This window comes from Gopherus flavomarginatus, chromosome 4 (assembly GCF_025201925.1).
Source record: "Gopherus flavomarginatus isolate rGopFla2 chromosome 4, rGopFla2.mat.asm, whole genome shotgun sequence".
NCBI classification, from domain to species: Eukaryota; Metazoa; Chordata; order Testudines; family Testudinidae; genus Gopherus; species Gopherus flavomarginatus.
The window spans coordinates 157,730,372-157,757,027 of record NC_066620.1 but is presented as its reverse complement, the minus strand read 5'-3'; the positions used below and the strand labels follow the sequence as shown (position 1 = coordinate 157,757,027).

General features: G+C 41.0%; 1 protein-coding gene across 2 annotated transcripts in view; it reads right to left on the bottom strand.

Moving 5' to 3' along the window:
- FILIP1 (filamin A interacting protein 1) overlaps positions 1 to 15,647 on the bottom strand; it is a 156,068-nt gene extending 140,421 nt beyond the window's left edge. For both annotated transcript variants that reach the window (XM_050950664.1, XM_050950665.1), the window contains exon 1: positions 15,256 to 15,647. The gene's annotated coding sequence lies outside the window, so the exon portion shown is untranslated. The remainder of the gene's footprint in view (positions 1 to 15,255) is intronic.
- Between the last annotated feature and the right edge of the window lie 11,009 nt (positions 15,648 to 26,656).

The following is a 26,656-nucleotide window of genomic DNA, read 5'->3' as shown; positions in this document are numbered from 1 at the left end:
CGAGAAGTCATTCTTCCGCTTTACTCTGCGCTGGTTAGGCCTCAACTGGAGTATTGTGTCCAGTTCTGGGCACCGCATTTCAAGAAAGATGTGGAGAAATTGGAGAGGGTCCAGAGAAGAGCAACAAGAATGATAAAAGGTCTTGAGAACATGACCTATGAAGGAAGGCTGAAGGAATTGGGTTTGTTTAGTTTGGAAAAGAGAAGACTGAGAGGGGACATGATAGCAGTTTTCAGGTATCTAAAAGGGTGTCATCAGGAGGAGGGAGAAAACTTGTTCACCTTAGCCTCCAATGATAGAACAAGAAACAATGGGCTTAAACTGCAGCAAGGGAGATTTAGGTTGGACATTAGGAAAAAGTTTCTAACTGTCAGGGTAGTTAAACACTGGAATAGATTGCCTAGGGAAATTGTGGAATCTCCATCTCTGGAGATATTTAAGAGTAGGTTAGATAAATGTCTATCAGGGATGGTCTAGACAGTATTTGGTCCTGCCATGAGGGCAGGGGACTGGACTCGATGACCTCTCGAGGTCCCTTCCAGTCCTAGAGTCTATGAGTCTATGTTTTACAAGAAAATAAACCTAACTTAAAATATAATCCTGTAGCTTCTAAAACTTTCTTAGAACTTCAAAGGCTACAGAATCTGGCCCCTAAAAGTCATTTGCAAAGGGGGGAAAATCCTGGGATTTTGGTCATTTTTAGTACTGCTGTGGCATAGAAGGAAGGCAGCAATTTGTTTTAAATATGGGTATTTTGTTTGTTGCTTACCTTGTTCTGAGGGAGCTTGGGGAAAGAAACATAGGGATAGCCACTAAGTGTCCCATATTCCCTGCATCTGAATGAATTGTGGGACCATCTGCACAGGGCCTCCTGTGGCTTCATATCAGCTCTGTGCCTCAGGACTCCCTCCTTCCAACTGCTTCCTGGCAGCACAAGCTCCACTGGAGTCACGCTGCCACCACTTTGTCAGCCAGCAGCAGCCATAGGGACTAGCCTTAAAGGAGGATGCCCACCACAGGGGGTCCAGCAATGGAAAATGTGGGGGGTTATTATTAACAACTATAGCCTAGGGCTGTAATAACTGCCCTAGGGAATGTCCATGGGATCATCCAAAAGGATGAGGCATTTCCGCTCAACCTCACCCTGAAGTGCCTGCTGCTCTCCAGTCCCAACATCTTGCTTCCTCTTCTCAACTCACAGATCCTTGGACTTATGGTGCAGCCTCTGCAGGGTGTAGGACAAGACTGGGTTCTGAGGTAGCTAATTACCACCTCTTCCCCTGATCTATGTGTGGAGAGCCCACTCTGCATGAATCAGTAGGGCATGATTAATTATTAAATGAAGGGGGTGGCAGCTATTAACTGAGAAACTTGACAAACTTGAGTGTGCTTACTGGGGGATTTTTATTTTATTAACTTGAGTAGCACATCTTTCCACCATTATTTTGATTATGCATAGTAAAAATAGACACTATTGTATTACATATCTACCTACACATGGCCACTGACACTGTCAAATTACATTAATTGGTACTTCGTTTCTTTGTGCACCAATTAAGGGCTTGTCTTCATTACCGGGGTAAGTCGACCTAAGTTAGGCTACTCCAGCTGCATGAATAACGTGAGTCGATGTAACTTAGGTTAACTTACCGCGGTGTCTTCACTGTGCTGTGTCGATGGGAAATGCTCTCCAGTTGACTTACCTTACTCTTCTTGGGGAGCTGGAATACCATATCGGAGTCAACTGGAGACTGCTCTGCTGTTGATTTAGCAGATCTTCACTAGACCCGCTAAATTCACACCCGCTGCATCGGTTGCAGCAACTTCCACTGTAATGAAGACGAGCCCTAACACTGATAAATAATAAGCTTCTGCCTTCTTTAATACTGCACATGAAAGTGCCTCTTTACTGTTGTCTTTTACAGTTATGGAATATCTGCAGTTCCCTGTCATTTTAGTCTGGTGTCCCCTTCTTCTTTCCACTCTAAATCTTTGGTCTATGAGATTATTTTGATGAGATTTCATTTCAATACATCTCCAGAAATGTTCTCCATTAAGAATGTGTTCTGTAAAGCAGCAAGAATAATTGCACTGCTAGGAGCAGAAGGAGAGTAGTGGTATGTAGGTAAAACCATGAGAAAGCTAGTTGTTATAGTCAAAGTAAAAGAGCTAAGAGGCAATGTTGGTGTTGGGATGAACTGAAATGTTAGCTGTAGCTGTCAGCAAAAATGTTAAAGAAACAGCAGCTGCATCATACTGCTAGCAGAGGAGTAGAGCATTCCTAGATCCAAAATAGTCTTCGGAGTCAGTGTTTTCTTCTACTGAACCCCATTAAGAGTCATGAGCTGTTTATTTTAAAGGCTAGTTTGAGCTGGATGATAATACCACTGCTATTAAAATGGGTGACCCACAAAATATTTGAAATATAAATACAAAAGGCAGAACTATTTAAAGTAGAGGTTTGTGGGTATATTACTACACATCAGTTATGCAACTTGCCTTACTAATGAGTCTCAGCTACAGTATCCCAGCTTCATTTTAATTAACATTAAAGATAATTAATTGCTAATAAAAATGAAAATTACATTGCTCAGCTGAAGCACAATGAATCAGTTTATTTTCAGCTATTGTAACATTTACTTGTCCTTTTGGGTAAAATATTTACAAAAGCATATCTTTCCATCTTTTTTGGCTGGCTTTATAGAATAAAAGAAACTGCCATTTTCTTTTGATCATGAATGCCAAGATAAATGTAATAAAGCCTGTGGGCTTTTTGTGGTTTTACTGTTTAGAAAAACCTATGCAACAGCCCGATGCAGTTCTGATTGTCAAGCTAATGGAGTACAGCCAGACTGGAGATACTACAATGGGTCAGGAGACCTGGACATTTCTGATCTGAGGCCAAGGTAGCCCAGACACATCACAGAGGTGCTGTATACATAACCTTTGGGGAGGGCATGCTCAGTTGTTTTTCAGCACCACATAGCTGCTTGATTCAAGGAGCAATCCTGATTCAAAGAGTGGCCTAGGTAGGAAGACGGGGACACTTGTGTACTGCTCAGTTTTCCAAGGGTCACTACCAAAAAAGCAGAACAAAGAGGACTTAGTGGCTTAGTAGTCTATGCTTCAGCATTTAAATTAGACTCACTGGACCAACAGATCCAAATTTCAACGTTCTTTCCTGGTAGATAGATGTACCATACAAGCTATTGTCTGGCGAACTTCTGATGACCTTTTGAAGACAATGTTCTCTGTGTACATAAAAAATACCGTGGCTCTCTTCATCAAAATTGTGGTGTTTCCATTGTGTCCATGAGAAGGACTGTTTAACAGTTTGCAGACTGGTTGGCTTGCTACATTTCAGTGGTACCCTATGGTATACATACAGATTTATAGCATTGTTGATCCTTCAGAAAACTAGTCATGACGGGGTCAATATTGAGCAGTCTGGAGACTCACCACTTTAAGGTGAATTGTATATTGTATGTTGTGCCATAACGTTAGCAGGTCTCTTTCCAGCAGGGCACAGCCAATTCTCATTCCCCTCTCTTCTCTTTCTTACAACTAAATGTAATATCTGCCTGAGACCCTCATTTCTTTACCCTCCCCCTGCCCTTCCTTAGGTGTTCCTTCTCTCACCCATCCCAATGTCTCTTCCAGTTGGAAGGCTTCTCAAAGTTACAGTGGCTTTCATTGTTGCTCTAAAGAAAATTGTGAGCTCTCAGTGGTTTGCTCTCTGAACAGTGCTAGCTTGACTGCTATTGGGGGTTTCCACTTGTCCTGGACCTCCACCTTTTGTCTTCCTCTGGAGGGAGCCTCAGGACAAGGAAAGCCCTCCCAGCCATGAAATCCAACGTGACCCTTTACCCGCTAAGAAGGATCTCCCAGATTTCTTGTTCCCAAGCCCCTTGGTCTTAACCGGCTAGCAGATCTCTATTGGAAGTGGCTCTCCTCGGTAGCAGCAACAACTGCTAATTTGCAACAGAGCCTTCACACTGATATCTGCCTTCTGCTGTGTTTCAGCAACTGAAAGTGTGACCCCCGATCTGTTCGCTCTTCGGACTGTGATTAACATGTGAACGTTGGACCTTCCACTAAGCTCAGATCACTCTCCCTTCTCTCTAGCAGCATTGCCAACCCCAAGCATTCAAACTTCAAGTCAAAACCCAAAAATTGAGGTTGGCTGGAAAATCATGACATTTAAAGCAATAATTTGGGGTTCTTTTTTCCCTTCTGATACTGGAAAGTTTAGGATTCATGTTTTTTACCTGATTCCGGGAGCTGGGGCTCTAACAAAAATGCCAAATATTATGGTACTGTACTTGTGATGAAATTGTGAGAGATAACAATACTGTTTAGCAAACTGTAGGTGCCGGACTAGGACATTTAAACCTCTCTCGTCTCACCAAACTGAGTGCACAACTCAGAATGACAAGATTGTTTTACAGGAACATTTTTTCCCTCACAGGTTCATTGGTCCCCTTCCCTTATCCTCCAGGGCAGTTTTCCCTCTGGCTTTCTAACTTAGCTAGTGGAACCCAGGGCCCTCTGGTTAATTAGGAACTTTGGTGTTCCTCTCAGCTACTGGGTTAGTCTGTCTTCTCCTGTTGGCTGATTTTGCCCCCAATTTTCTTTTCCTTCCGCACTCTCCATCTTGCACCAGACGGCTTTCTGGAGTGCTGTCAGTGGTCTGCCTACCATAGTGCTTCCTTCTCTATAGTAGGAAGTTTTAGAAAAAATGTCCATTGGTGTATATGCAGAGTCAGAGTGTAGAGGAGGTTCTGCTAGCTTTTGATATTTTTACTAATGTACCATTTGTTAACACAGTAGTAAACCCACTGGTAGCTGCCCAAGGCCTTCCTATGCATCCCTTCTGCTGCAGCTCTGCCAACTGATATGTTTTTCTAAAGCTTCTTAGTGTTGACATTACTTAGTTTTTATTTGCATGGGTTTCCCTTATTGCAACATCATGGAGACATCTCATGTCTTCATTTCCCCTCTGATGCTTTCAATGCTGGCTAACTAGCTGTTTTCCCTGCCTCAGAGCATAGGCTGCCCAGCCACACTTCATTCTGTCTCCTTCCTCTGAGGCTGCATGTTCTTATCCCTCTGATCAATCAGCTTCTCTTCCCTCTTTATGCTGTAGAATCTGCCTTCCAATATGGAAGAGGGTTAAACTCTATTTTAGGCCCAATATTTGAACCCCTCACACTCTTCAATGTGTTTATCATCTACCCTGCAAGGTAGGGAAGAAACAAGGCACAGACAGACAATGTGACTTGTCCAAGGTCTTACAAGAAATCTGCAGTGGAGCTGGGGACTGAACCTATGTCCCTCAATTCCCAGAAAAGCATCCTAACCCGAGGACCATCCTGCTCATCCATTATTATCCTGAAGATCTGATATCACAGGATGAAAACTGTATAAGAGGAATGGACTGTGCATTCAGAACTTAGAGTGAATAGATCATGAAAGATCATCTGAATTTAGCAATGTGGCCTTCACCCATCAGGATATTGTCTTATTAATGGGAGCCACTTGTCAGATGCTTTGTCATGCCTCAAGTATCTCCACTTTAGTATCCTGAACTCATTGTTGAGCAAAATCTAAACATTGCCCCTCTCTGCATTTATGCCTGGCCCTGGAGCTATCTTTAGGTATTGCTTGCTTCCTCTGAAGGATTTTTTGAGATCACAGTAGCATCTTGTGGAACTGTTCCTGGTATATTTATTTCATAGCCAGCAATCTGGTCTTGCCTGTATCTTGGATTCTGTATCTGTAAAACTCAGGCATAACCAGGACAGGTGTTGAGCACTGGACAGCTAGTGGGTTTTATTTGTGATGCATCTTTCCTGTGCTTCTTTTATGATGCTTGCACTAATGAGAAACTCACAGTATTTCACATTTTTGCTTTTGCAGCACCTTGTAGGTTCTCAGAGAACTTTGCAGACATGATTGATTTATGCCTCACAATACTATTAGAGCTTGACCTCATTTTGGAGATAGAAGCTGAAGAAGTGAGAGACTGTGTGACTTGCTTAGAGTGTCTTAGAGGTTATGCAGTAGAGCCAGAAATAGAATCAAGGGTCACTCAAGGTAAGCTGTTCCTGTGGAAAAAAATCAGTTGACTGTATTACTGTCATTTTAAGTGCTGTAAGTCTAAGCACCAGCGATACTGAGGGCAGCCTCACACCTCAGTCCTCTGGTCTGCTCTTATCTCTTAGTTCTCTAATTTTTCCACCACAAGTGAGTAGATTCCCAATTTTAGGCTTCCATTCCTTTGACCAAAGCTAAAGGGTCTTGTTCTAGAAAGTGTCTTCTCACACTGACATTGGTAAGGAATTCCCTCTGTGCTGGTTTGTCAAATCCCTGCACACCAGTTTTTGGTTTGAGGCCTTCAGCCCAAGGCTGAGATGCCTGTTCCTGGGACTGAGAAAAGGGAGTTTGGTTATACACACTTTTTACTTTTCATGCCCTGGACCCTTTGCAAGAGCAGAATGCACAGAGCAATCTTTATCCTAATTGCCCACATAGATTAGGGGCCCTGTCTCCCAGGTTTACTGGATCTTGTATGGAGTACATATGAGCTCTTTCAATATGATCTTCTCTTTCAGAGGCCACCACCTCTATTTAGTGTAACCTTCTTTGAACTTCTTACCCCTCACAGTAGCAAATATGCTTGCTCAATAGCTGCATTCCTCAACAAAGAAGCTCTATTATGGTCGAGATGACCTTTCTATAATTGTTTGGGCCAACATATTACAACCTCAGGTTCTTCCCTTCAACAATTCTGAGTTTTGGCAGGTACAACAAGGGCTTGAAACAACTCTGATATGAGTGTTCCAGCTAGCTCAGCCTTCCAAGGTCCAATGGGCTTTTTTTAAACCATCTTCATACCTACAAGTTTTCAGTGCCCTCTTATACAGAGACTCCCTCACTTGAACCTGTCATCTGTGCTTCACGGGCTGTGGGGAACTTGTATGAAAAGTTCCCATGGAGCTGATGATGCTGAAAGCAGGTCCTTTAGTAGTTATAGCCCTGTCTTATCTTATTAGATAATTAAGATCCCTAGTTATTGACTTCCCCTCCTTTGTTTTTTCACAGGACTGAGACTTTTGTGAAAATTAAGGCTATGTTTGTTGTTGTTTTTCATGATCCAAGCAGAGAGGAAAGAGGACTCCTGGTTTCTAAGACTGCAATTAGTAGTTGATAGAAATCTTGTATAAAATGACTTGTAGCAGATGGGTAAACCTTCTTTGCAGGCTCATTACAGTAGAAGCCTTTCTACTTCTTGGGTTAAGAGAGTGCTGGCCTCATCCCTTTGAAATCAGCAGGGCTGCTTCTTGGTCTTTGCTTCACCCCTTCACCAACCACTACCAAGTGAACCTAGACACATCTGCAGAGACTTTAAGCATAAAATAGCTGAAACTACTACTCAGGTTAACCAGTGTCGCCTCTGGGGACAGTGTTTGCCACATCTGCTTGCTATTCGGGTCCTCAGCAGGACAAGAGTAGAAGGAGATTTCAACATGGGAAGTTTACTCAGCCATGAAAGAGTTTTTCTGCATTCCCTTTCTTCTATCCAGCATCCCTGCTGCACTTCCCTATTTACATGTTCATTTTACACTCCCTCTCTCTGATAGTCCTGGTGTTTGAACTACCTAGAAGGATGAAAGGTGAACTCTGCTTCCATATATTTTCAGGCTTTTGATTTTCTTTACCTCCTTGCTTTCTGGTAGATGGCACCCTAATTCTAACTGTGCTGCACTGCAGGAGGGAAAGAAGGAGGGATGAACAAACTCCTTTACCATAAGCAATCTTCCCCTAAGAACACTTTTTAAGTGAATGAGGACAGCAAAAGGAAAACACACAGCTTTCAATTGCTTTTTTGCCCTTATGTCATTTTCTGTTAGTACTTAACAAAAAGGAAACAAATTGTTTCACTGTTACTACTGAAATCCTGAAACTGTGGCCAGAAAGAAACCCTGGACCTTCACTCTGCTCTACTCTGTCTCTGTGGCACAGTGAAGAGGATTGATTCCAATTCACTTTGCTACTAAGGAAGTATCTCTCGTTCTACTATGTTCAAGCCTTCTTGATCCAGATATGATGGGAGACATGAGAGGAGTTTAGAGAAATGGGATATGGGGCAACATTGTGTCTCATGTGTTTATCACCTGACTGTGATACTAGCTGGACTTGTCCTAACTTGCGGTAGCTACTGCTGAATCTGGCACTGACTCCCAGTGCCTCAGTCTTGTGGCTCTGAAAGGGGAACTTGAAGAACCTCTACCAGCTCCAGACTAGGACACCTTGCTCTGCATACAGGGGATCTCTCCTTATTCTGCCCCCCTACAATCAACACTGCTCAGGGAACTCTCCGCCTGGCATTTCTCACCCTGGGGCTAACAATTAAAATAAAATTATGTTACAAAGAGTTTTTCCAGAGATGGCAATTGAACTCCTCACCCATTTAAACTAAACACTGCTCTACTCTGCTTTTGGTAGAGGGGAGCTTGCTCCTCTGGAGGAGAAATTAGAGAAGAGAAGTGCGATGGGAATAAGCACTGTTATCTTTGAACAGAGTTGTGATTTTACAGGTGGTATGATCATAGTTACTGTCTTTTGACTAGTAGGGGTTTCTTCAGCATTTTATGTGCTGACTGTTTAGATAAATGAGATTTTTGGATAACTGAGGCTTAGACAAACAAGAGTTTGAATGTACTTGAAATGACAGATCTCTGCCTAGAAGCTACTGTGAACCATTCAAGGCTAACCACAAATGCTTTGCCACTTTTTCATTTGTGCCCGGGACTACATCTTTTAATGGCACAGTTAGTCTAGTGAACAATCTACATTATACAGTAGAAAGATAATAATAGCACTTGAGTCACATAGCAAGATACTTAGGGGGCTTAAGAGTCCTGTCTGCAACGCTCACAAACTATGAACAGGAGAACAAATCACATCATTTTATTTTCTTTTAGTTTGTGTTTGTCAGTACAGTAACTACAAAGCTAACAGAAATTGCATCATTTCATTAAACAATCAGGTTGCTTCACTGAAATGGCATCATGAACTCACCACCCCTTCTCCTTCCTGTTGTTGTCAAGCTGTTTGTCATTTAGTTACAAGGATGGGTACTAAAATAACTTTAGACATGAGTGCATTAGAACCATAAGACTCATGTAAGGGTCTGGGGGAAGACCTTCTTTTCAAAGGCCTCTTGGATAAACAAGGCAAGTTTGCAGTGATTCAGTTGTGCTGATTTCAGGAATCTGCTCCTTTCAATCACATTAATTTAGTTTACATTTTCAAAAAAAATGTAATCCATGTGATAAAGTAATGGAAATTCTTGTAGTAATGCTACAGTACCTTTTTACTTAAAGTGACACTCTTAAAACAAGTTAATAAAATTCTCTACTTACAACTGTTGTAATTGCAACACCAATAGAATCTAATTTTTCAGTTGTTTAATCTGTTAGTTTTATAAAGCAATGATATATGAGTGTGCATATACATATTTTCTCATTATCTCTCAGTTAAATAGCTGAGAGGTTGGCGCGCAAAATAAAAAATCCACAAACAAAACCAAACCACCCACCTCATCCCTAAATCCTATAGACTTTAGGGAAGAAAGATGCCCTTCAGATAAGAGACATTAGGTTCTAAAATACAACTTTTACTCTTTCAGTAGAACAAACCTTAGAACAGCATAAATCACACAACATTATACAGACTGACATCATTTCCCCAAAAAAGGAAGTGCAACAAAAGCAGCTCTTACTGAACTGAAGTGCTGCTGGGGTTTAAATCAAACTAGAGCTTATTGAAACTTCACTGTGGGTTTTTCTGTCCTCGGATTCCATTGGTTAATATCCAGATGGGATAGGTCACTTCATATATTATTTTTAAAGTTTTATGAAGCAAAATGAAACTCTTCAGTTATTGTACAGAAATGTCCTCAATACACTCCCCTCCCCTTAATTCTGGCTTGCTCATGTCAGCTAAGCTGCAAGAGGTGGCCATTTAAGGGAAAAAATACAAGCTCCAGCTTATTTCCCTGTAGTTTGCATGTTTTTCTCCCACTCCCTCAGCAATGCATTCTGTGATGCCAGATAGCATTTTTTAAAGGGAAAAAAAAACAAACACTTCTGATTAACTTTTAGCTGCTAATGGCACATCTGCAGAATCAACGAGGTTTCCATTAACACAGCCTATTTTCTCCCTTTTCCTCTCAATTCAGTAGTATTACAGTTAGCAATTTCCTGTTCATTGGCAAAATAAATAAGCAATAGGGTTTTATTGCTACACAACACTGACCTCCACACACATCGTTTTTAAACCATTCTTTGATTGTTTTAATAACCATGGGGACAGTTAAAATGTCTCTTGGAATGAAGGAAATTCATAAATTGCAGAAATATTGTATAATTATGCTTTTAAGCTATGTGTTCTTCATGGAAGGACCTCTGAAAAGTGCCTAGCTCATTATGGTGGCTATTACAATCTATATCATCTTATGAAGTCATCTTTGAATCTAGTACTTGTGGCTTTTGCTTCTTCTGGGTAAGATTTGGAGAGGTACACCAACAAAAGCATCAAGGCAAATGACATAAAATATCTTAAATGGAAAAAAATCCTTTCATTCCCATTTAGTATGCTTTTATGTAAGCACTGACTTTTTTTCCGCCTGACCTGGTAATGAATAAAAGTCAGACAAAAGTACAATAGTATTTGTGGGGAATGAAAATGATAGATCTAATAATTTATGCTTCCCCAGAGGAACACTATTCCCAAATACATTAAGCACACTGAAGTCTTCAGTTACAGTTATTAGACTCAATCCTGCTCCCATTGAAATTAATAACAAAATTCCCATTGGGAGTCTTTCTTGAGAGCAGCATCAAGGCCTTCTACAAGAAAATATAGGTATAAGTACCCTGCCACCCTTTCCTCCCCCTCCCCACCCCACAGCCACAAAACAATAGGCCATGGTCTGGATTATGAATAATTTATATTTCAGTATCACTAATTCTATAAGAACAGTAGCTGCTGAGTGACAAGAGAGAGCTTGAGAAACCCTAATTCTTTTCTAGAAACCTGGCTTCCACTCCCGTTGTGTATCCCCGGAACTCAACAGCACTGCCTTTCCAAACAGGATTCTGAATATCAGTGTATACATTCTTCTGCCACTTTTATGTGATAAGTGGATTCTGAAGTTTGTCAAAAATATAAGTGGACAGATATTTTTAATGGTCAATGGGCAATAGATGAATGGAAATATCCCCATGACAGATCTTTGTTAACACATTAGGATAGAACTGAAAACTGAGTTTGTGATTTATATACAGAAGTACTAAATGGGCTTTTTTATTTTAATGGAACCCTTATAAAATCATTGTCACAAATCATTTTCTGTTTAATTATAGTTCTTAATACTTGTTCAGCATTTTCAGATACTAAATTTCCTCCATGTCATTTCATATTGGATTTTATACAGCTACCTCGCTGTGCATGGTATTTTACAGACATGCAAGAGGACATAGTCCCACCCCAAATAGAGTTGACGTTCTAAACCAGGGATGGGCAAACTATGGCCAGCGGGCTGGATTGGGCCCATGAGCCATTTTAAGCCAGCCTGCAAGCCACAACATATGGTTTTGCCCTGCTCCAGCACTCCAGCCAGGGCGCAGGGTCGGGGGCTGCACCACGTGGCTCCAGGAAGCTGCGGCATAGCCCCACTCTGGTTTCTATGTGCTCCAATTGCCCCCTCCAGTGCTCCAATGGGAGCTGCAGGGGCGGTGCCTGTGGATGGGGCAGTGTGCAGAACCACCTGACCGCACCTCCATGTAGGAGCCAGAGAAGGGACATGCCACTGCTTCCAGGAGCTGCTTGAGGTAAGCGCCGCTTGGAGCCTGCACCTCTGAATCTCTCCCCACACCCCTGCCTCAACCCTGATCCACCTCCCGCTCTCCAGACCACTTGATCCTAGCCCAGATCACCCTCCTGCACCCCATACCTCTTATTCCCAGCCTCACTCCAGAGCCTGCACCCACTCTTGTACCCCAACCCCTATTTTGTGAGCATTCATGGCCTGCCATACAAGTTCTATTCCTCGATGTGGCCCTTGAGCTAAAAAGTTTGCCAACCCCTGTTCTAAACTAATATGATGAGAAACAACACTAGACTATGAGAAAGGAAGGCGAGAAACAGGAAACTAGGGGGAAAGTAAAACAGCTCTTGGGAAAAGATTATTTATAAATAATTCAGCTGCTCTATTTTTGTTCACCGTTCCTGTGAGGGAGTGGATATTTGTTTGTTAATAACTAAGCACTTAGATCCCAGAGGCATGGTTCTACTCCCACTGAAGTTAATGGCAACATTCCCCTTGGCATTAACCATATGGATTTGGCCTCTGATTCAGCAAAGCATTTTGGCATGTGCTTAATTTAAGTATGAGAGTATTTCCATTGAATTCAGTGGAACTACCCACAAGTGTAAAGTTAAGCTTGTGTGTAAATCAATCCCAGATGAGGGCCCTAGCTTCTGCAGCGATGAGCACTATAGATAACCCATGGCTTGCTAGATTAGATTAATGTTTTAATATAGCCACTGACATAAGAGAGGAACCAGATAATACTAGAGCTGAGATTAACAATCCACAGAATGTAAAATGGTGGAGATAGAGGATCTGACAACTGATGTAGGCTAGGGCAGAACTCTGTTGAGCTTTGAAGGTGAATTCAAGGTCTTTGAGCCTGATGTGTAAAGTGACAGGGTCAGAATGGTGGGATAAGTTGATTTTAGTTTTGTTTAGACTGAAGAAAAGAGGCCAAAAAGGAGGAAGTTGCTATAGTCAAGATAATTGAGCCATGAACCAGAGTGGTAGCAGTGGATATTTAAGGAAAGGGCTTGGCAGTCTTTAGCACCATTATGACACCATTAGTTTCCCAGTGGCTACAGGTTCTAGAGGCTCAAATAAGGATGCTGTAATACAAAGGACAAATAGATATGACTGAGAAAATGACTATCTGTGCTTATGCCTACTTATCTTCCTAGATAATCTATATGGAGAAAAATACAGGCAACACCTGAAGAACATTTTCTGTTCAATATAAAATTTAAGCTGGTTTCCATTCTGAAGAATAGTCAAAGCTATAAACAATCACAATGAAACCAGCTGCTGAATGGCTACATTGCATATTTCACAGAGTTGATTGGAAAATCCCAGAGCCTCTTTCTGGACACCTGTTGAGAAGAGTAATTTTAGCCTGCGTGCCCATTTTAAAATGGAAAGAGAAGGCAGAAGAACGTATAATCATGATTTTTCTTTGGATGGAAGTTGTCAGCAAATTATTTGAAAGTCACCTCATTTGACCACCAAGTTTTGGAGCTAATAAGACTAGCTTCCCCCTCTCCACCCCAAAAAAAAGATTTATGGAGGAAAATTAAAATTACAATATAAAATGACATAAAATTAGTGGCATTTTCTCCCCAAGACTGTAGTTATCCTAAAATGAAAGGTGAATCTGCTGTTTCTTCTCAGCACTTTTAATGAATTATCTACCACTGTATTCAGGAAGAAAAGGACAAAATTTATTCTACTCTAATATCAATGAATATTAGAAAACAAAATTTAAACAATGAATATTTTCCACCTTATGGTTTTCTCTTGAAAAAAAATAACTTGCTCAAAATATATCTATGCTCTCATGAAGTCTCAGAGTTTCCACTGTGAGCTTGAAAGAGGTCACAATAGAGCTGAAATAATTACCATTATTAACTTACAGGGTCACTAATTAACATTACATGCAAAAGAGTTTATTTCTAAACAAGCAATGTGCCCCTTTTTAGGACATAAGCTGGTAAAAATGTAAAACATGATTCTTTTCAGAATTCTTTCCTGGCCCAGCACTTCATCTTTTCCACTGTTTCACTGGCAGTTATATCCCCTGGCACTGCCAAGTCAGAACTGGTTTAGTGTATTGTTAGTTTTATCCAATTTGTAAACATTTCACAGCTGAACTGTGGTACTGACATAATGTATCTAGTATGCAGGGATGCATCTAAAATCCATTTTGATAAAATAAGAGACTCTAAACTTTCTGCAAGTGTCTCAGAGCCTAGACCTTGAGTGTCAAACAAGGTAGAGGACCCAGTCAGCATATTTCTACTGAGAGAATCCCAGACTACAATCTCTTGTCCGTGCTAAAGGGATTTTTATTACTCCCCTAGTAATCTTTGCCTTCAGACCTTAATTGGTATGGTACAGAGAATAGCTTTTGTAATGAGTACATATTCCTTATCCATAAATGATAAAGTTCCCCTCTGTATAAAGAAAGCCGCTTTAGAAGGATGTGGGTTAGTTTTTATTGGACCAAGCTGCTTTTGTCAGTTTTGACATAGACTAATCACTCTAAACAATTCCTGCTTAAATTACTTAGCAGTTCATGAAGCTGAAGGATACATTTTTTGAACAGATTTCTCTTGAGCTGTTAGGGGAAAAGGTTTAAGTACTGACTGTCTTGTCCATTATTTATTTTTTAAAAGAAACAATCAGTTAGTGGCATGCAAAAAATTACACAGTTTAAGAACACTCAGGTACTAAAATTATAAGGACTTTTTAAGAAGGCTCTGATCTGCAATTATCCAAGCAGCAATTTGATATTATACATATCACAGTAGAAGCAGAAGCACTTAGAGCTGTTGTCACAAGGGCAGAACAAAATGTACCAGGTGACACTAATGTGCTTAGAGTATGGGGAAAAAAAACAGAAAAGTAGAAAGCAATAGGTCACAAGAACATACATAGTTCAGCCACTGTATGGCTATTTCCTCTGGCTTACTACATAGGCTGTTAGTTTTTATAGCGGTTAAATTTCTGGCTGCTAAGGTACAATAACCACTTTATTATTGAATCTTGGTGTGTCTTCTGACAGTATGAGTTTACAAAAACAAATGTTGAAAGTTTCAATCCATATTCCTTTTTCATGTGATTACTAGCTAGTGTCACAAGTCTCGTTTCAACCAAGTTTCAAAAAATGGTCTGAACAACAGTTTGATTCTCTATTAAAACAGCCAAAAAAAAAAAAAAAGACACGCTTAACTTCCTATTTTAGCTTTTCTTGACTGAATTTTTCCATCAGCAGAAGGTTGATCACAGGAGGAAAAAAAGACAAGCAACTTTCACATGAAAATATATAAATCACATCTTACAAAGCTAATGAATTGGAGTAGTTAGTTCATTCTTACCTGACAGCAGTAGGACCCTAGGAACTATCCTACAATGTCAGTTTGTTCTTTGTAGATCAAAGCAGCTTGCTCCACACTACACAGGCAGATTTAAGACCTGGAAAAGTGTCCAGTGCAGAAGCACCCAGAGAGATAAGCTTTTCCCACTCTTCTAGGTCTACCAGCAGTTGAAGTAATGCAGAAAATAGGGTAGGGAGCAGAAGAGGAACGTAGTTTCTTCTCACAGAAATCCCAATCAGGAGAAATAGGAGGTATGCTGTCTGTCTGTCTCACACACAGACTTCTGTTTAAATTTTTTTTTTCCAAACTGTTGCTACGTGGTGTTAGGCTTTGGCAGTTTAGTTTCAGATTGTATTTCCCCTCTTCTGCTCTCTTCACACACTGTTACAGCAATGACTTTGTTGAGCTCAGCTCCCTTGTTCTATATTTAACCAGTGTTCTCAGCAAGTCAAGCCTGTCAACAGCTGAGAAGTTTGAAGCAGGCTTTGCTGAGTTCCTCAGCTGCTGAGTTATCAGTGGATGTAGAACTGCATTGCCTGACTACTATGTTAATGAAAAATTGTGGTGAAACTGTCAAATCTTTTTAATGCCTTCCAGTGACTGCACTGGAATAATTACTGTTTTAAGCAATACATAGAAGTTCTGTATTTAGGAATATATTTTAGAACGTTAGAAAGATACTTGTGTTGATACTCACATTAACATCAAATCAATTTACACAGTAAGGAGTTTAAGAAAACCTAGGATGTTTGTAATTTGAAAGGTATTCCCAGTCCTTGCAAAAAATCAATCAATCACACATTGGGAAAACATTTTAAAATATGTTTATTCTGAGTAAATGAGTAAACCATTTTCTGTTTGCACAGTTCAAATGTATCAAGCTGGCATGGAGATATAATGAAAGGCTTAGCTAGAAAGTGTTCAGAGTCACTTTTATTATGAGTAAGACAGTATCAGCTGTCTTCTTCCACTTGAACCTTGCTGTTGTGATCCATCCCTTCATTACCTCCGCATTGGAGTAGGTCACCTCTCACTAGGAATGAAGGTGAAAGCCGGAAAAACTCCAATTTGTGCAATACACAACAGGCAAGAAAGAATCAGGAACACATCACACTAGTGCTCTGCCCACTACACTGTCTCTGCATTTGCTTCTGGATCTAAATCATTGTCCTAGTTCGTAAAGTCCCTTAACAGCTTGAAGTCTGACAACTTTAGAGATTGCCTCTCTATCTATAGACCATTGACACAACTACACTGTCCAGGGAAGAGAAGCTGCAGTTGAGAGAGACCAGAGCATAGTTCTCCAGGGCTGGAGTGACATTCTCTGCAAATGGCCCCTGGCAGTAAAACTCTTAACCACAGGAGTTCAGTCTGAGTCCAGCCTGTTTTTAGGATGCAATTGAAAAATTAATCTCTTCCCAAAAGCCTTTCCACAGTAACCTTCCCTGGCATCTTTCCTTGTGGTCTGAGGAGGGGGAGAGAAGGAACAAAGAATAGAGTGGAGAATAAAGGAGAAAGACACACTGGGAAAAATACCAATTCATTTGTTATTAATTTGTTTATGGTAGTATCTCCTATGTGCTAATCACTTTCCAGACAAGCTTGGCAAAAGAAAGGAATAGTTCCAACTCATAATCCAAGGAATCAGACAAGTAGACAAGACTGAGGGGGGACATGATAACAGTCATCAAGTACTGTATGTAAAAGATTGTTATAAAAAGGAGGGTGATCCATTGTTCTTCTTAACCACTGAGGACAGGACAAAAAATAATCGGCTTAAATTGTAGCAAGATAGATTGAGGTTAAACATTAGGAAAAACTTAACTCTACAGGTAGTTAAACACTGGAACAAAATTACTTAGGGAGCTTGTTGAATGCTCATCATTAGAAGTTTTTAAGAGTAGGTTAGACTCCAGTCCCCTGCACCAAAGCAGAACTATCGAGGTCCCTTCCAGTCTTGCAATTTTGTGATTCTATGATATTACCCTTAGCTTGTGTTCTTGGTGCTTAGACCTCGTACTGATGGATTATAAATACTCTCTATGCTTAATGTGTCAAGTAGACTTTATTTTGGTGACCTAGTAAGAGCTAATACTTTCTCATTGTATATTTAAATATTTGGCTTGGGTAGAGGAATAATAAGACTAGAATATAGTTAAGAATTTTTATCAGCACAGAGATCACTGGTTCGTGGAATTTATCTAAGTATTAGAAGACATTCAAGTCAGGAGATTTGGGTCCTATTCAAAGCCCAACATCATGTACTCACTCTTTGAACTTTGACAAGTCAATACAGCACCATTTTAAAAGAAGCCTCAAATTCTGAGTGCCTCAGAGTTAAAATTGAGTTACATAAAATCACTGAACACTTTTTTGAAGATTTTGGCCTTAACTTCCCTGTTAATGGATATGCTACTGCCAATATTGCACTAACTACAATAAAGTTCAAGCAAACAATACACTAACACTGAATTCTTATGAAAATTCAGCTTTAACTCACCCTTTCCGCTTTAGGAGGTGCTACAATATGGGAGACCAATAAAATCACCCAGGCCAGTGGTTTGCAACCTGTGATGAAAATCTTCTGATGAAGTAAATCTGCTCAGCATTGTGCAACTGCAACCTTAGCTGCCAGAAATGCACCATAAAGTAGTGTGCAATTCCTGTAGGACAATTCCTAGTGTACAATAAAGTAGTGTGCAATTCCTGTGCCAAAACTATTGTGGATTGTTGTGTTACTTAAGTCATTTCAGTTATTCAAAAGTAGTATTTTACCTTAGCTATTTTAGCATTTAGCCAACAAAAATATAGCATTTAGAGGGACTTCTCCAGATAAAATGAAATAAACCAAAGATGGCCAGGAACACATACAAAGGTATGTAAGTTGGTCAAAAACATAAGTTACATACATTCATAGCTTTTAAGATCCTCTGGCACAATGGAATTCTCAACATAACAGTAAAGCTCATCTGAGTCGAAACAGACCGTTCTACAGAATGGTCTGAGACTGTGGAGTAAACTCCCTAATTAAAAAAGAAAATGTCCTCTGTGATGGGTTGAGCTAGTTGGGAGGCCCTGTTGAGCCCAAAATGTCCACCAATTGATATAAGCTCTCCTGAACTACCTCCATTTGTATGTCCATGGAGGAAGCTACCCTCATAAATAAGTCCTGTTCTGCCCTGTAATTATCCTGAAGAGGTGAGGACATACTAGACACCACTGCCTCAGCAGGGAATGGAGAGGAGGTACCCAAAACAGATTGAGGTGGAGCCTCCCATGTTTCTTCCGATAGGGGTTCTACTGGGAAAGTTTGCTTGTACTAAGTATCAGGAGTGACTTTGCATGCCTTCTCACATGAACTATCCCAACCTCTACTCAGGGATCTGGAGGGATAAGGGTCTGGAGAGGATCTGGTGGTGGGAGGAAACCTTCACAAATTCCAGTACGGCCACTGGTTAGGCATTGGAGCCAATCTCGTATGTACCACTCCACCAATACAGAACCTCTGCTGAGTATCACGGGTGAAGATCCCTGGATGGAGAGTGACAGTTTCTATCCTGAGGCCACGACGCCTAAAAGCCAACCTCCAATTAGGAAGATGAACCCGAGTCACCCAACTAAGGGGATGTGGTACCTCAGTCTCAAGGAGCATCATCAAGATGCCAGAGATGATGGTAAACAAGACAGCTTATTAGACTTGTCCCTCGATGGACCCAGGTGAAGAGATACAGGAGGGTATGAAAGAGGCCACAATACTGAAAGTTGAGCTCTTCCTGCGGGTAAGTCAGTCTGAGGGTTTAACGTTACTAGACAAAATGTCTCCTGAGTTGCTGCGAAGGCTGGTGCTGAGAGACACAGGACATCTCATACAGACGCATATGCATCTGGCATTGTTAACACTTAGAGGTTCGACTGATGCTGCTGATGCTGTTGCATCAAAGGGTTGGTGCTGTAGTAGCGGCTCGTCTCAATGGCACTGGCATTGATGCTAGCATCAACAAACCCACCCGAGGTGCTATCAGTACCAGTGAGAATTTCCTCTCCACGTGCACTCTACCCTGCTTTCCTGCTTTGATTATTGGTTGACAGTGCCAAGGACCTTTATCTTTTAGAGCAGTGTTTCCCAAACTTGGGAAGCCACTTGTGTAGGGAAAGCCCCTGGTGGGCTGGGACGGTTTGTTTACCTGCCATGTGCGCAGGTCCGGCTGATCACGGCCCCCACTGGCTGCGGATTGCTGATCCAGGCCAATGGGAGCTGCTGGAAGTAGCAGCCAGTATGGCCCGCACCACTTCTTCAGTGTAAACACATAACAGGTATATTTATAACAGTTAAACCAAACTAACAGAAGCCTACCAAAAGAAGACAATTCCACTGCACATGCTTCTATGTCTGGGGAGAGGATGAAAGAGCAAATACCACATGACGGATGTTGTCACATTGTTTATGCACTGCTGGAAGGCGTTCAGGAACTACAATGATGAGAGTGGTATAAAAACATATATAGAATAGAATTAAAGCCAGAAGAAACTATTATGATAATCTAATCTGACCTCCTGAACAATATAGGCCATAAAATTTACCCATCTAGCTGAGTAATTTATGATTTAACTATAGCACATCTTTTAGAAGGATTTTTTAAATCAAGACTGGATCTCCAAGTGATGGAGAATTTACCATATCTGTTCCAAATGTTAATTACACTCAATGTTAACAAAAGTAATTGCAATGTATTTCTACCTTAAATTTTGTTTACTTCAATGTCTAGCCACTGGATCTTGTTATGCCTTTGTCTGCTAAGTTAAGGAGCCATCTAGTACAGTAACTGATGTCTTCTCCCTACATACATTATAGATGCTAATGAAGTCACTTAACTTTTTCTTCAGTAAACTAAATATACTGAGGACTTTTAGTCTCTAAGAAGACATTTTCCATACTATGAAAAGGAGCCACTCAGATTATTCCCATCTATAAACAAAAGCCTAGTGCTCCAAATCTGACACATTGGATTATACAAGGAACAATCTGAAAACTTAAAATATCTGCTTAAAAGGCTGCTTGAAATTTGCTTCATAAGGATCACAGTAGTCGTGCAATTTCAAGTATTTATTGGTGCACTGTTCAACACTCAAGGGTATTACACTGAATTTCTACAGAATTTTAATATAAAAATAATCTTGTATGTAACACCAGAATGAAGCTCACTTTCCTAACTCTCATTCTAAAGGGTCAGAAAAATGGACAGAAGCAACAACTTGATAAATGACACTTTTCAATCACATGCAAAGGATACAGCAAATAACATTGTAAGCATTGTTCTTCCTCAATAAAACAAACATTTCACTTTTTAGTTTCGTCTTGTGCTGTAACAAGAAGCAAGTTATGAGGTGGATGAGGACCTGATAGAGCATCTTTTTCATTGCTGATTAATTCTATTCAGGGTAGTTAATCCCATACTGGTTTTGAAAAATCAGACAAGTTTTAAAACTGCTATAGCTTCACTGAAGTGATTTACACTACCTCAGGGTCTAGCCACCTATCTTTAAAAAGGCTTAATTTCTCTTTATCATCTCCTCTTCATTAGGTCAAGCAACTTGCAAGCAAGCCCAAATTACTCAAGTGAACATTTTTATTATTTACTTCATAATATAAAAGTAAGCAGAACCAGGGAAAGGTTTGTTTCCTATAGCCCTGCTCTTTACTGTCTCTCCTATAATATTGTTGCCCCATAGCCCAGGTGGATAGGCAGTATTCAAGGCCTTGATGGGTTGTTTCCATTAGGAGAATAAACTGATTATACAAGTCAGGTATTGCTTTGATGCAATCTTGTTTGTTTATAAAGAATGTACACAAAGTCATTTTCCCTAAACATAGTTGGCAGGACCGGCTCTAGGCAACAGCAAAGCAAGCATGTGTTTAGGGCGGCACATTTCCAGGGGCGGCATTCCGGCCAATGTCTTCAAAAATTCCAACATCAAGTCCCAGCTCTCCTTGAGCAACAAAGTGCCCACCAACTGCATGGATGTGGCAGGCAGTGACCCTCCAGGCTACTGCTACAAAGTCTGCCTGACCCCAGAGTCCACCAAGAGTGACTTCATGTTCCTAAAGCCCTACAGCCCAAGTGTCCCGAGGAACAATGAAAAAGCCACCGAGAACTTACCAGGGCCGGGAAGCCCCGAGCAGCCAATAACACCATCAATGCCACCAGCCAGGTAACCCTGCACTGCAGCACAGCCAGTAGGGCTCAGTGAGACTCCCCGGGAGAGAGGGCCATGAAATATCCCTTCAAGGATTAGCCTGGCTTTCCCCATTCTTCTCTCCCTTCCCCTGCCCTCTTGGAAACGCATCTGAACTGGGAGAAATCCTTTCATTCAGGCACAACTTTTTAAAGATAATTACCTGACCCTTTGATCAAGTAGCAGTGTCGGAATTAGTACCTGTCAGACAGCAGGCAATTCTCCAGAACACTCCTTACCCATTTCAGTTAATGATTTGAGGAACGTCAGGCTCATTTTAAATTAGCGAAAGTAGCAGAAAGTGCTCAGAAGCAGCAGTCCAGCTCCTATTAAGACTGAAATACAAAGCGTGCCCAGGAAAGCCAAGGGCTGTCTCAAGAGATAACCGTCCCACCAGGGCAGCAAAGCAAGCAGTGATTTAAGTCTCTTGAAATTTCACTCTCTTGTTCTGTATTTCCCCTCTGCACATATTACAGGAGGCACAAATTACTGAGGTGTTCTAGAGGCCCAGGGGGCTTTTCAGCTCCTTTGTCTCAACAAAAAATTCAGGCAGATACACTCGACTCAAGCGGATTCAGATGCACTCATTGTCCAATGCTGCATCAGTACCACACCCAGTCAAAAAACAAAACAAAACATTGCAAAGTGCAAAAGCCCCCCAACAGGGAGAAGGGAGCAGCAAAAAAATGTTTTGCTTGGGGCAGCAAAAAACCTAGAGCCGGCCCTGAACATTGGAACAAACAGTAGGCAGTTTCCTTGCTCACAATTTCCAAGCCTGCCTTTCTACCCAGTACACTGCCCAAAAGCGCCTCTGTTGGTTTCCTCCAAAGGCCACAATCACACTGCTTCCCTTGCTGTCTGCTCACTGTCTGGTTCCCTTCTGCTTCTCACACACAGAGACATATAGCTCCATGCATCTATGCCCCAGCACCTGCATTTTCAGTCAGTTCCAGGGAAACCCCTGTCATTCTGAGCAGCATCTTGTTCAGTTCTTCCCATGTGCTCCAGCAGCTTCTATTGTTTCAGCTATCTTACTCCATAAGGGAACTTAATTTCTTCCTCCATTTAGCTTGAAATGAAAGGTGGCTAACAATCCATCAGCTTCTTTGAGTTCTGCGATTGCTCACAGATTGAAGACACACTTTTTGGCAGCCATCAACACATTCCAGCACAACAATGAATGATTCATCCACAAGTAAAACGCAGCAACCTCTGGGGTGAAACATGGCAATTTTAGTGCACTTTTAACACTGTATATCACAGAAAGGGAAGAATAATTTTGTCCAAATGCAGTAGAATATTTTAGATCAGCTGAATGAATTACCAAAATTGGAATTTGACTAGACTACCAGGATTAGCACTGCTATTCTTGCAAACAGGGCTCTTTAATGTCCACAAGCGACCAGGACCGTGACTTTACTTCTCATCCAAAAGGAAGCACCTCCATTAGCACAGTGCCACCTATAAACACGCTGGAGTTTTTGTTCAGTATTAATTCAAAGAGAATTGTACCAAGTGCTGCAGCACCAATGCTGCATTCTGACATCACCGGGGTTTTCTTTGGATGCTTCCGTTCAAATGCTGACCCACCTCCATCTGCTTTGTTTCAGATATTTGAGATCACCATCTGACATCATAAGGCTACTGTATAACAGAGTTTGTTGGATGAAGCCTAAGTTCACTTCAGCACTTATGGATATGTCTATGTTGTGGCTGGGGGTGTGAATGGCCACTTGTATAAACATACCATAGCTGTACTCTAGCTAAGCTTGCTAAATATAGAAGCAAGGACACCACAGCACAGGCCTCAACACCAGCTACACAATCTTGCCTGCCTGCCTTTCAGCCCCAGAGTTATGTACTCACTTGTGCAGCCGTCACTGAAGCCTGCACCACAGTGTCCTCATTTCTATTTTTACCAAGTTAGGTAAAGTACAGCTAGTGCAGGCACCTTTACATAAGCTGCCATTCATTGCACCGGCTACATGTAAAAGTTCCCTATGTGCCTGATTCTGCTGTGGCTCAATGCCTGGGGAGAAATGTTTAGTTTAATCATTTGATTAGTTCATTAGCTTCAGTGGATTTACTCAAGGTATATGCAAGGGCAGAATTTGGGTCACAAATCTCTTTTTAGATATCTGATTATTTATAGTATATGAATATTAGTTTTCTCATAGTAGCCTTTTAGTGAAAAGGGATTATACATTGATATGCCTATCAAAAGTTCATGTTAAAAAAATATCTAAGCTAAGTTCCTGCAAATCAACCTAGGTAAGAACCTGCCTAAAAACCTGCACCCAGCAAGGGTTGGGTCCTCCCCAGTTTGGAGAAAGTGTCTTGGCTCCCTGAAAACTCCCTTAAGACAGGAGTCAGAGGTGCACTCCAAAGGATACAAAAGTACTCTATGCATATACCTCTGCATAGGCTGTTTAAGCTCTTTCCAAGAATAATCTGTGTGTGTTGACAAGGCAGAGGAGAGACTCAGTAAGGATGAAGAGGGTATCCAGAATACAGAAACACTTTCATATTTGTGGGGGCATTTAAGCACTAGGCCAGAATTTGGCCTTTTGCTTGATTCTATTCTGTGCAATAAATTCAAGAATATAATCTCAACGAAGTATCAGAGAGACACAGAATTGGTTTAAGTATAAAGAAGAGAGGAATGTATGTACATTAACTTGTGAATCTGTCAAACTGTTCTGCAAACATTGGGCCTTCTGTTTTTGATTTACCACTGTATCATCCTATTTTACATTTTTTGTTTGGTTAGGGAGAGGATTCTGCTTAAGTACTTCTTGCTACTTCCTATTTAACAGTCCCTTCCGTGGCATGTATATGTATGACTTGTCAGTGGTCTTCAAAAGCGAAAAGTATCTTCCACAACATGGTCCTTTTAAAGCAATACTATCTGGAACACAGTGCTCAAAGTGCAATTTACAGGAAAGACTAGAGGTAGCATTGGGGTTTTTTATTGCCTAGAGAAAAGTCAGGAGAATTTAAAATTAGTCTCAACAAATATAAAAGAAAATAGGAAATAAAACCTTTTATTGCTCCAGAACCCATTATATTGCCCTTACTTTTCCATATTAGCATATGATCCTTCTGTATACTTTGGCACTAAAACCATAAAACATAAAACTACTCCTGTTTTGCAAACAGTAGGAGGTTTGTATCTTTTCAAAAATATTGTTTGGAAAGTACCATCTATTTGAAGCACCTACTCTCGCAGTGATTAGGATAACAGAAAAAGTTATAATATCTTGGGGCTGGAGTTCTCTGTATGCATCTCCCTTTGCCTTCAATAAAACATGCAGGGCCTATCTAGAGAAGAATTTGGCTCCAATCAAGAGATGAGGATAGGAGATAATGAACCAATCTCTTTTTTGTATCAATATTCTAAACCTACTGAATTCTTATTATCTATTGTGTACTCCTAAGAAAAAAGGAAATGAGTAATCATCCTCTTAGTTCATCTCTAGCTTTTCTAGTGTGATGTTGCTCAGAGAACCCATCTGAACCAAAACAAACATGCATGACTTTGACAAGCTCACTAACTTGATTGGTCTCTAACCTGTCCCTTTTGGGCAAGTTTATTGAGAAGGCAGTCCTGGCAGTATCTGAAGTACTTAGAAGTCCTTGATCCTTGTAAATTAGGTTTCATTCCTAGGCATACTATGGAAACTGAGCTAGACTGATTGTTTGTTGATGGAGAATCTCCCAGCAAAGTTGATCCTGCACAGTGCAAGACTGTAGTGTTATGCGTATAAGAACAAGGTAAAAAATGGTGAGCAGGACCAGGAGTGCAGAGGAATCTGATTCCGCATTAACAAGACCACTGCTGAACGTCTAGCAAATCATCCCTGGTTTGAAGCAGAAATAAGAGCAAATAGGGAACTGTGTACCTGAGTGTCTCATTGCACATTGAGGATTACACTTCAGAACATAGGACTAGCAGGGACCTCCTGGGTCATGGAGTCCAGGCCCGTCATAGCAGGTAACTCGATCATATAATCCCATTCATAAATTTTTGAAGGTCCGTCTTAAAAACTAGGTAGGTTTTTGCCCTCACGACTTCTATTAGTAGGCTGTTCCAGAGCTTCACTCCTCGGATAGTTAGAAGCCTTCTTCTAGTTTCCAGCCTAAATTTATTCATAGCCAGTTTATACCCATATTGTGCCAGCACTGTCCTTTAGTTTAAATAGGTCTTCTCCTTCCCAGGTGTTTGCCACCCTGAAGTATTTGCAGAGAGTAATCCTATCCCCTCCCATCCTTCATTTTCCTAGGATAAATGAGCCAAACTCTTTTAGTCTCCTCTCATAAGCTAGCCTCCACATTCCATCCCCAACCATGCTAGTAGCCCTTCTCTGCACCTGTTCCAGTTTGAACTCCTCTTTCTTGGGAATGGGTGACCAGAACTGTATATAGCAAGAATTATATATACTGATACTTCAGATCCTAAGAGCCTACGTCACTTTTGAAAATGTGTCGTAGCTGCTTAAGCCACTGTAGGTACTGCTCCATTCAGCATTTCAAGGCCTAAATACCTTTAAAAAATCTGGGCCTACCTATCTAAAGAAAAGTCTCTTGAAATACACATTTTAAATGATACTCAAAACTCAGGAAATGTAAGCTTCATAAATTTTTCTCCACAGTTATTGGATCTCTAATTTTACTCTATTGTTCTATTCACTAGCTTAAGCATGACATTTCTTCAGCAAACAGTAAGTTTCCTTCTGACCAGTCTTGCTTCCTCACCCATCTCTCTGCAGCAGGCACTAAATCCTTTTGCCACGTTTTCCACATATTTTGTTTCATTAAGGACAGTTTGCTTTCTCAACCTTAAAGAATGCCTTCTAGAAAGTTGAGAACATAATTTTCTCATTTATTTCAGTTATACTTCCCTCCTTTTATCACAAAAACATCCCCTAAATCAGTAATCCCCAAACTTTTTCAATTGTGCCTCCCTTACCCAGTCAGTGGGAAGCAGGGCTGGGAGATGGAGGGTAAGTGGGGCAGGATGGGAGAGGGCTGCCAGTATCTCTCCCTGGAGCATCCCTGAGTGTTCCTCCAGGTTCCAGCAGCAGCTACTGCTCTTCCTGCCCCTCCCCACCATGGCAGAGGACTTTCTGATAAAAAATTGGCACCTGCCAACTCTAACTGCTGGGGC